Raw genomic sequence first — 11,241 nt, forward strand, 5'->3', positions numbered from 1 at the left:
GCTTGCTGTACCCAAAGAGGGCAACGTCATGACAGTAGCGTCCCACCTAACCAACAGCCAGTGAAAGTGCAGGGCGCCAAATTCAAAACAGAAATTCCTCAAGCATACAAGTATTATACACCATTTTAAAGATAAACTTCTCGTTAATCCAGCCAGTGTTTGATTTCAAAAAGGCTTTACGGCGAAAGCACACCAAACGATTATGTTAGGTAAGCACCTAGTCACAGAAAAACACAGCCATTTTTCCAGCCAAAGAGAGGAGTCACAAAAAGCAGAAAGAGATAAAATCACTAACCTTTGATGATCTTCATCAGATGACACTCATAGGACTTCATGTTACACAATACATGTATGTTTTGTTCAATAAATTTCATATTTACAGTGGGGCAGAAAAGTATTTAGTCAGCCACCAATTGTGCAAGTTCTCCCACTTAAAAAGATGAGAGAGGCCTGTAATTTCATCATAGGTACACTTCAACTATGACAGACAAAATGAGAAGAAAAAAAATCAAGAAAATCACATTGTAGAATTTTTTATGAATTTATTTGCAAATTATGGTTGAAAATAAGTATTTGGTCAATAACAAAAGTTTATCTCAATACTTTGTTATCCTGTTGCGACGAGCAATCCCGCATCCGGGAGCATAATTATAGCCTCAAGCTCATTACCATAATGCAACGTTAACTATTCATGAAAATCGCAAATGAAATGAAATAAATATATTGGCTCACAAGCTTAGCCTTTTGTTAACAACACTGTCATCTCAGATGTTCAAAAAATGCTTTTCACCCATAGCTACACAAGCATTTGTGTAAGAGTATTGATAGCTAGCATAGCATTAAGCCTAGCATTCAGCAGGCAACATTTTCACAAAAACAAGAAAAGCATTCAAATAAAATCATTTACCTTTGAAGAACTTCGGATGTTTTCAATGAGGAGACTCTCAGTTAGATAGCAAATGTTCAGTTTTTCCAAAAAGATTGTGTAGGAGAAATCGCTCCGTTTTGTTCATCACGTTTGGCTAAGAAAACCCCCCGAAAATTCAGTCATTACAACGGCAAACTTTTTTCCAAATTAACTCCATAATATCAACAGAAACATGGCAAACGTTGTTTAGAATCAATCCTCAAGGTGTTTTTCACATATCTATTCGATGATAAATCACTCGTGACAGTTTGGTTTCTCCTCTGAACAAAATGGAAAAATGCACGCACCTGGAGATTACGCAATAGTTTCGACGGAGGACACCGAGTGGACACCTGGTAAATGTAGTCTCTTATGGTCAATTTTCCAATGATATGCCTACAAATACGTCACAATGCTGCAGACACCTTGGGGAAACGACAGAAAGTGTAGGCTCATTCCTTGCGCATTCACAGCCATATAAGGAGACATTGGAACACAGCGCATTCAAAATCTGGCTCACTTCCTGTATGAAATTTCATCTTGGTTTCACCTGTAGCATTAGTTCTGTGGCACTCACAGACAATATCTTTGCAGTTTTGGAAACGTCAGAGTGTTTTCTTTCCAAAGCTGTCAATTATATGCATAGTCGAGCATCTTTTCGTGACAAAATATCTTGTTTAAAACGGGAACGTTTTTCATCCAAAAATGAAATACTGCCCCCAGAGGTTCAAGAGGTTATATACCCTTTGTTGGCAATGACAGAGGTCAAACGTTTTCTGTAAGTCTTCACAAGGTTTTCACACACTGTTGCTGGATATTTTGGCCCATTCCTCCATACAGATCTCCTCTAGAGCAGTGATGTTTTGAGGCTGTTGCTGGGCAACAAGGACTTTCAACTCCCTCCAAAGATTTTCTATGGGGTTGAGATCTGGAGAGTGGCTAGGCCACTTCAGGACCTTGAAATGCTTCTTACGAAGCCACTCCTTCTTTGCCCGGGCGGTGTGTTTGTGATCATTGTCATTCTGAAAGACCCAGCCACGTTTCATCTTCAATGCCCTTGCTGATGGAAGGAAGTTCTCACTCAATCTCACGATACATGGCCCCATTCATTATTTCCTTTACACGGATCAGTCGTCCTGGTCCCTTTGCAGAAAAACAGCCCCAAAGCATGATGTTTCCACCCTGATGCTTCACAGTAGGTATGGTGTTCTTTGGATGCAACTCAGCATTCTTTGTCCTCCAAACATGACGAGTTGAGTTTTTACCAAAAAGTTATATTTTGGTTTCATCTGACATTCTCCCAATCTTCTTCTGGATCATCCAAATGCTCTCTAGCAAACTTCAGACAGGCCTGGACATGTACTGGCTTAAGCTAAGCAGGGGGACACATCTGGCACTGCAGGATTTGAGTCCCTGGCGGCGTAGCGTGTTACTGATGGTAGGCTTTGTTACTTTGGTCCCAGCTCTCTGCAGGTCATTCACTAGGTCCCCCAGTGTGGTTCTGGGATTTTTGCTCAACGTTCTTGTGATCATTTTGACCCCACAGGGTGAGATCTTGCGTGGAGCCCCAGATCGAGGGCGATTATCAGTGGTCTTGTATGTCTTCCATTTCCTAATAATTGCTCCCACAGTTGATTTCTTTAAACCAAGATGCTTACCTATTGCAGATTCAGTCTTCCCAGCCTGGTGCAGGTCTACAATTTTATTTCTGGTGTCCTTTGACAGCTCTTTGGTCTTGGCCATAGTGGAGTTTGGAGTGTGACTATTTGAGGTTGTGGACAGGTGTATTTTATACTGATAACAAGTTCAAACAGGTGCCATTAATACAGGTAACGAGTGGAGGACAGAGGAGCCTCTTAAAGAAGAAGTTACAGGTCTGTGAGAGCCAGAAATCTTGCTTGTTTGTAGGTGACCAAATACTTATTTTCCACCATAATTTGCAAATAAATTCATAAAAAATCCTACAATGTGATTTTCTGGATTTTTTTTCTTCTCATTTTGTCTGTCATAGTTGAAGTGTACCTATGATGAAAATTACAGGCCTCATCTTTTTAAGTGGGAGAACTTGCACAATTGGTGGCTGATTTAAATACTTTTTTGCCCCACTGTATATCCAAAAATCTGAGTTTACATTGGCGTGTTATGTTCAGTAGTTCCAAAACATCTGGTGATTTTGCAGAGAGCCACATCAATTTACAGAAATACTCATCATAAATGTTGATGGAAATACAAGTGTTATACATGGAACTTTAGATAACTTTAGATATCCTTAATACCCCTTCCAGCTTTATGCAAGTCAACAAGTCTTAATCTTAGGTCATCTGAGTTCTCTTTTGATCAAGGCATGGTTCACATCAGGCAATGCTTCTTGTGAGTGTTTTTTATGAGGCAGAGCAGCTCCTAACCAAAATCTCTCCTTGATTTGACTCCAGGTTAGTTGACTCCTGACTTCAATTAGCTTTTGGAGAAATCATTAGCCTAAGGGTTCACATACTTTTTCCAACCTACACTGTGTTTAAATGATGTATTTAATATAGACAAGAAAAATACAATTTGTGTTAGTTTAAGCACGCTGTTTGTCTTGTGAATTTTAGATGAAGATCAGATCAAATGTATGCAGTAATTCAGGTAATTCCAAAGGGTTCACATACTTTTTCTTGCCACTGTTCATCACGTTAACTTCTTTGGGACTGGGGGACAGTAATTGAGTAGCCTGGATAAAAAGGTGCCCAGAGTAAACTGCCTGCTACTCAGCCAATAAAGCTAGAATATGCATATAATTAGTAGATTTGGATAGAAAACACTGAAGTTTCTAAAACTGTTTGAATAATGTCTGAGGAGAACAGAACTCATTTGGCAGGCAAAAACCTGAGAAGAAATCCAACCAGGAAGTGGAAATCTGAGGTTTGTAGTTTTTCAACTCATTGCCTATCGAATGTACAGGAGGTACAGGGGAAGTCAGATGTTTGGAATAAATTTGTCTAGTTCTGGAAAATACTGAGCTGACCACGCGCGTACACGTGAGAGTTAGCTTGCGTTCCATTGCAATTCTACAGACAAAGGAATTCTCCGGTTGGAACATTATTGAAGATTTATGATAAAAACAACCTAAATATTGATTCTATACTTCATTTGACATGTTTCTACGAACTGTAATATAACTTTTCGCCTGAACGTTCGCTTGGACTTGCCTGCGCATTGTGAGTTTGGATTGTGTACTAAACACGCAAACAAAAAGGAGGTATTTGGACATAAATTATGGACTTTATCGAACAAATCAAACATTTGTGGAACTGGAATTCCTGGGATTGCATTCTGATGAAGATCAAAGGTAAGTGAATATTTATAATGCTATTTCTGACTTCTGTTGACTGCACAACATGGCGGTTATCTGTTTGGCTGTTTTGTTGTCTGAGCGCTGTGCTTTTTCGGTAAAGCTTTTTTTAAAATCTGACACAGCGGTTGCATTACACAGTGTCTCTAAAAGTCAGTCCACGGTAAGACAAATTGTCTATAAATGGAGACATTTCAGCACTGTTGCTATCCCCGAGTGGACGTCCTGCAAAGACAACTGCAAGAGCACAGCGCAGAATGCTCAATGAGGTTAAGAAGAATCCTAGAGTGTCAGCTAAAGACTTAAAGAAATCTACAATACGTAAAACACTGAACAAGAATGGTGTTCATGGGAGGACTCCATGGAAGAAGCCACTGCTGTCCAAAAAAAACATTACTGCACGTCTGAAGTTCACAAAAGAGCACCTGGATGTTCCACTGCGCTACTGGCAAAATATTCTGTGGACAGATGAAACTAAAGTTGTGTTGTTTGGAAGGAACACACAACACTGTGTGAAAAGAAAAGGCACAGCACACCAACATCAAAACCTCATCCCAACTGTAAACTATGGTGGAGGGAGCATCATGGTTTGGGGCTGCTTTGCTGCCTCAGGGCCTGGACAGCTTGCTATCATCAATGGAAAAATGAATTCCCAAGTTTATCAATACATTTTGCAGGAGAATGTAAGGCTATCTGTCCGCCAATTGAAGCTCAGAATTAAGGTGATGCAACAGGACAACAACCCAAAAGACATAAGTAAATCAACAACAGAATGGCTTCAACAGAAGAAAATACACTTTCTGGAGTTGCCCAGTCAAGCCTGACCTCAAGCTGATTGAGATGCTGTGGCATGATCAAGTGAGCGGTTCACACCAGACATCGCAAGGATATTATGGAACTCAAACAGTTTGGAAAGAGGAATGGTCCAAAATTCCTCCTAACCATTGTGCAGGTCTGATCCACAACTACAGAAAACATTTGGTTGAGGTTATTGCTGCTAGAGTGTCAACCTGTTATTAAATCCAAGGGTTCAGATACTTTTTCCAACCTGCACTGTGAATGTTTACACAGTGTGTTCAATAAAGAAAATCCAGGTAATTCTAAAGGGTTCATATACTTTGTCTTCCCACTGTATGTCTGTTGAATCTGAAAAAAAATCATCCCACACTCAGCCCCGCTCCACATTCTCACCCAGAGGATCCGTTACTACGTAGTGGCAGTGACAATGCATACTTTTTACTAAATGGTACATTTACATTTACATTTAAGTCATTTAGCAGACGCTCTTATCCAGAGCGACTTACAAATTGGTGCATTCACCTTATGACCTCCAGTGGAACAGTAGTGCATCTAAATCTTTTCAGGGGGAGGGGGGGTGAGAGGGATTACTTTATCCTATCCTAGGTATTCCTTAAAGAGGTGGGGTTTCAGGTGTCTCCGGAAGGTGGTGATTGACTCCGCTGTCCTGGCGTCGTGAGGGAGTTTGTTCCACCATTGGGGGGCCAGAGCAGCGAACAGTTTTGACTGGGCTGAGCGGGAACTGTACTTCCTCAGTGGTAGGGAGGCGAGCAGGCCAGAGGTGGATGAACGCAGTGCCCTTGTTTGGGTGTAGGGCCTGATCAGAGCCTGGAGGTACTGAGGTGCCGTTCCCCTCACAGCTCCGTAGGCAAGCACCATGGTCTTGTAGCGGATGCGAGCTTCAACTGGAAGCCAGTGGAGGGAGCGGAGGAGCGGGGTGACGTGAGAGAACTTGGGAAGGTTGAACACCAGACGGGCTGCGGCGTTCTGGATGAGTTGTAGGGGTTTAATGGCACAGGCAGGGAGCCCAGCCAACAGCGAGTTGCAGTAATCCAGACGGGAGATGACAAGTGCCTGGATTAGGACCTGCGCCGCTTCCTGTGTGAGGCAGGGTCGTACTCTGCGGATGTTGTAGAGCATGAACCTACAGGAACGGGCCACCGCCTTGATGTTAGTTGAGAACGACAGGGTGTTGTCCAGGATCACGCCAAGGTTCTTAGCGCTCTGGGAGGAGGACACAATGGAGTTGTCAACCGTGATGGCGAGATCATGGAACGGGCAGTCCTTCCCGGGAGGAAGAGCAGTTCCGTCTTGCCGAGGTTCAGCTTGAGGTGGTGATCCGTCATCCACACGGATATGTCTGCCAGACATGCAGAGATGCGATTCGCCACCTGGTCATCAGAAGGGGGAAAGGAGAAGATTAATTGTGTGTCGTCTGCATAGCAATGATAGGAGAGACCATGTGAGGTTATGACAGAGCCAAGTGACTTGGTGTATAGCGAGAATAGGAGAGGGCCTAGAACAGAGCCCTGGGGACACCAGTGGTGAGAGCACGTGGTGTGGAGACGGATTCTCGCCACGCCACCTGGTAGGAGCGACCTGTCAGGTAGGACGCAATCCAAGCGTGGGCCGCGCCGGAGATGCCCAACTCGGAGAGGGTGGAGAGGAGGATCTGATGGTTCACAGTATCGAAGGCAGCCGATAGGTCTAGAAGGATGAGAGCAGAGGAGAGAGAGTTAGCTTTAGCAGTGCGGAGCGCCTCCGTGATACAGAGAAGAGCAGTCTCAGTTGAATGACTAGTCTTGAAACCTGACTGATTTGGATCAAGAAGGTCATTCTGAGAGAGATAGCGGGAGAGCTGGCCAAGGACGGCACGTTCAAGAGTTTTGGAGAGAAAAGAAAGAAGGGATACTGGTCTGTAGTTGTTGACATCGGAGGGATCGAGTGTAGGTTTTTTCAGAAGGGGTGCAACTCTCGCTCTCTTGAAGACGGAAGGGACGTAGCCAGCGGTCAGGGATGAGTTGATGAGCGAGGTGAGGTAGGGGAGGAGGTCTCCGGAAATGGTCTGGAGAAGAGAGGAGGGGATAGGGTCAAGCGGGCAGGTTGTAGGGCGGCCGGCCGTCACAAGACGCGAGATTTCATCTGGAGAGAGAGGGAGAAAGAGGTCAGAGCACAGGGTAGGGCAGTGTGAGCAGAACCAGCGGTGTCGTTTGACTTAGCAAACGAGGATCGGATGTCGTCGACCTTCTTTTCAAAATGGTTGACGAAGTCATCTGCAGAGAGGGAGGAGGGGGGAGGGGAGGAGGATTCAGGAGGGAGGAGAAGGTTGCAAAGAGCTTCCTAGGGTTAGAGGCAGATGCTTGGAATTTAGAGTGGTAGAAAGTGGCTTTAGCAGCAGAGAGAGAAGAGGAAAATGTAGAGAGGAGGGAGTGAAAGGATGTCAGGTCCGCAGGGAGGCGAGTTTTCCTCCATTTCCGCTCGGCTGCCCGGAGCCCTGTTCTGTGAGCTCGCAATGAGTCGTCGAGCCACGGAGCGGGAGGGGAAGACCGAGCCGGCCTGGAGGATAGGGGACATAGAGAGTCAAAGGATGCAGAAAGGGAGGAGAGGAGGGTTGAGGAGGCAGAATCAGGAGATAGGTTGGAGAAGGTTTGAGCAGAGGGAAGAGATGATAGGATGGAAGAGGAGAGAGTAGCGGGGGAGAGAGAGCGAAGGTTGGGACGGCGCGATACCATCCGAGTAGGGGCAGTGTGGGAAGTGTTGGATGAGAGCGAGAGGGAAAAGGATACAAGGTAGTGGTCGGAGACTTGGAGGGGAGTTGCAACGAGGTTAGTGGAAGAACAGCATCTAGTAAAGATGAGGTCGAGCGTATTTCCTGCCTTGTGAGTAGGGGGAAGGTGAGAGGGTGAGGTCAAAAGAGGAGAGGAGTGGAAAGAAGGAGGCAGAGAGGAATGAGTCAAAGGTAGGCGTGGGGAGGTTAAAGTCGCCCAGAACTGTGAGAGGTGAGCCGTCCTCAGGAAAGGAGCTTATCAAGGCATCAAGCTCATTGATGAACTCTCCGAGGGAACCTGGAGGGCGATAAATGATAAGGATGTTAAGCTTGAAAGGGCTGGTAACTGTGACAGCATGGAATTCAAAGGAGGCGATAGACAGATGGGTAAGGGGAGAAAGAGAGAATGACCACTTGGGAGAGATGAGGATCCCGGTGCCACCACCCCGCTGACCAGAAGCTCTCGGGGTGTGCGAGAACACGTGGGCAGACGAAGAGAGAGCAGTAGGAGTAGCAGTGTTGTCTGTGGTGATCCATGTTTCCGTCAGTGCCAAGAAGTCGAGGGACTGGAGGGAGACATAGGCGGAGATGAACTCTGCCTTGTTGGCCGCAGATCGGCAGTTCCAGAGGCTACCGGAGACCTGGAACTCCACGTGGGTCGTGCGCGCTGGGACCACCAGATTAGGTGGCCGCGGCCACGCGGTGTGGAGCGTTTGTATGGTCTGTGCAGAGAGGAGAGAACAGGGATAGACAGACACATAGTTGACAGGCTACACAAGAGGCTACGCTAATGCAAAGGAGATTGGAATGACAAGTGGACTACACGTCACGAGTGTTCAGAGAGTTAAGCTTACGTAGCAAGAATCTTATTGACTAAAATGATTAAAATGATACAGTACTGCTGAAGTAGGCTAGCTGGCAGAGGCTGCGTTGTTGACTAAGTAGGCTAGTTGGCATTGGCTGCGTTGTTGACACTACACTAATCAAGTCGTTCCGTTAAGTGTAATAGTTTCTACTGTGCTGCTATTCGGGGCTAGCTGGCTAGCTAGCAGTGTTGATTACGTTACGTTGCGTTAAAAGAACGACAATAGCTGGCTAACTAACCTAGGAAGTCGCTCTAGACTACACAATTATCTTTGATACAAAGACGGCTGTGTAGCTAGCTATGTAGCTAGGTACGACCTAAATAGTATGAGACGATGAGTAGCCTACATAGTATGCAGTTTAAGTATGGAGCACGCTAGTATGGGTAATCTTAAAAGACCAATGACTAACAAGGACTTGGCATGATGGCACTAACAGACTGGCACCCAGGCTAGTAGGATACCAAGGTGGGTCTGATTAGGGCCAGAATGTAATGTAAATCTGTACCTTGTGCTTTGAGAATGGCAGCTTTGCCTCTTCCTGCTCCAGCTCTGAAGTGCCACAGTTGTAGCGTTTTCAGAATTTCATTTTTTACAAGAATCGAGATGAGATGGTGACTCAATGTTGTTGCTAGCAAATCCCATGACCAGTCATCAAAATTCAACTTCGCCTTGATATAAGGGAACAGAGTTGAGGGTTCCTCAGCTACTTTATGGGGGACTCAGGGATCACAGAGGCTGATTTGCTACTCTTTATTTTACTGATGTAGCTGGCAAGGTAACTACCATTTTACTTAAAAGAAAAAAAGTATTTAATTCCCAGTGCCGAGTTAGTAGTGTAACTGACACGTAATGTAAGCTAATGCAGTACATGTTTCAACCACTCGACTGAAGTTCTGTCTGAAGTGAATGAACTAGCTAGCTACCACTGCCAGTTCAGCTCTAGACTAGCTATCAGTTTGATGAAATAATTAAGACACACAAATGACTAGAGGAAGTCTGACCACAATTGATTTGATTGTGCCGCCTGGCTCAGACTTGCCGTGCTGTGTTAAAAAGACAGAAGCTGGTTTACCAAAATCAAAATCCCTAATTTGTTTAGGAAAAACATTCCCTATTGCCTCAACATTTGCTCTTTGTATGGGACACATATGCTTCGCATACACCTGACCAATCGGGCCTGACCTATATCATAACACGTGACAGCAAAATGGATGGCGAGGACGTGACAAATAAACTTGAAAACAGGGAAATGTTTACTGACTGCTCAGGAGGTAAAGGGGAAGTCAGATGTTTGGAATAAATTTGTCTAGTTCTGGAAAATACTGGAGATAAAGAAAAGGTATGGAGCAAGCGCTGCATGCATTTTAGGCCTGTGTGTGTGTGTGTGTGTGTGTGTGTCAAACAGGTGCTTTTAGATTACAATCATTTTTATGACCATTTGGAATAATTTATAAGCGTACCAGAGAGTCTGTTGTAATGTTTTTTTGGTTGTAAAGCCTTTATTACAGCAAAGACATTAAAAGTTGCATTCATTCTAGAATGCAAATTCCGAAATTGAAAAGTTTAGGTCTATTTATTGTTTAGGCTAAGTATTCAATTGTCGCTTTATTTTATTTTAAAACTAAAATGCTTGATTGCATTTCACATCATGAATGACTCATATGCTGTGTGATGACGAATAAATGATTGATTGATACAGTAGCCTATATAAGTGTTAACATATAGGTCTAAGTAAGTTACGGTATTAAGACTAAACAGGGTGCGCTCCTAGGCCTACAGCTCCATGGTGGTCATACAAGACTTCTATACTAAGCCTACTAATAATAATGACATTACCTATTATAATAACAACAACAATGATAAAGGAGGGTTATTATTAGAAATATTATTTTTATGACAATTTGGAACAGTGTAAGCAACACTATATGAATTACAAATAAGAACAGAGGCTGGTCTAACGGGGGAAAAAAAGTGTAAAGCCTTTATTACAGCAGAGCAAAGATTAAAAACAGACGAATTTGTGAAATTGTTGCATGAGGCTTGGTGCTCACGGAATCAGTAGGCTATCAACCAAAACACTCAAAACAGGCAACAGAAGCAGGATCACTATTAAAAGGACAGTTTAAAAGGACATTAGAAGAGACTTGCTTGGGCCAAGAAACACGAGCAATGGACATTAGACCGGTGGAAATCTGTCCTTCGGGTCGGATGAGTCCCAATTGAAGATTTTCGGTTCCAACTGCCGTGTCGTTGTGAGATACAGAGTAGGTGAGTGGATGATCTCCACATGTGTGGTTCGCAAAAATCCAATCAAATTTTATTGGTCACATACACGTGTTAACCAGATGTTATTGCAGGTATAGCGAAATACTTGTGCTTCTAGCTCCGACAGCGCAGTAATATCTAACAGTTTCACAACATATACCCAAAATATATGTAAATCTAAGTAAGGAATGGATTAAGAATATATATATATATATACACACACACACACACACACACACACGTCAGAGCGGCATTGGACTAAGATACAGTGGCATATACAGTGGGGCAAAAAAGTATTTAGTCA

Source organism: Oncorhynchus nerka, linkage group LG13, assembly GCF_034236695.1.
Source record: "Oncorhynchus nerka isolate Pitt River linkage group LG13, Oner_Uvic_2.0, whole genome shotgun sequence".
Lineage (NCBI taxonomy): Eukaryota > Metazoa > Chordata > Actinopteri > Salmoniformes > Salmonidae > Oncorhynchus > Oncorhynchus nerka.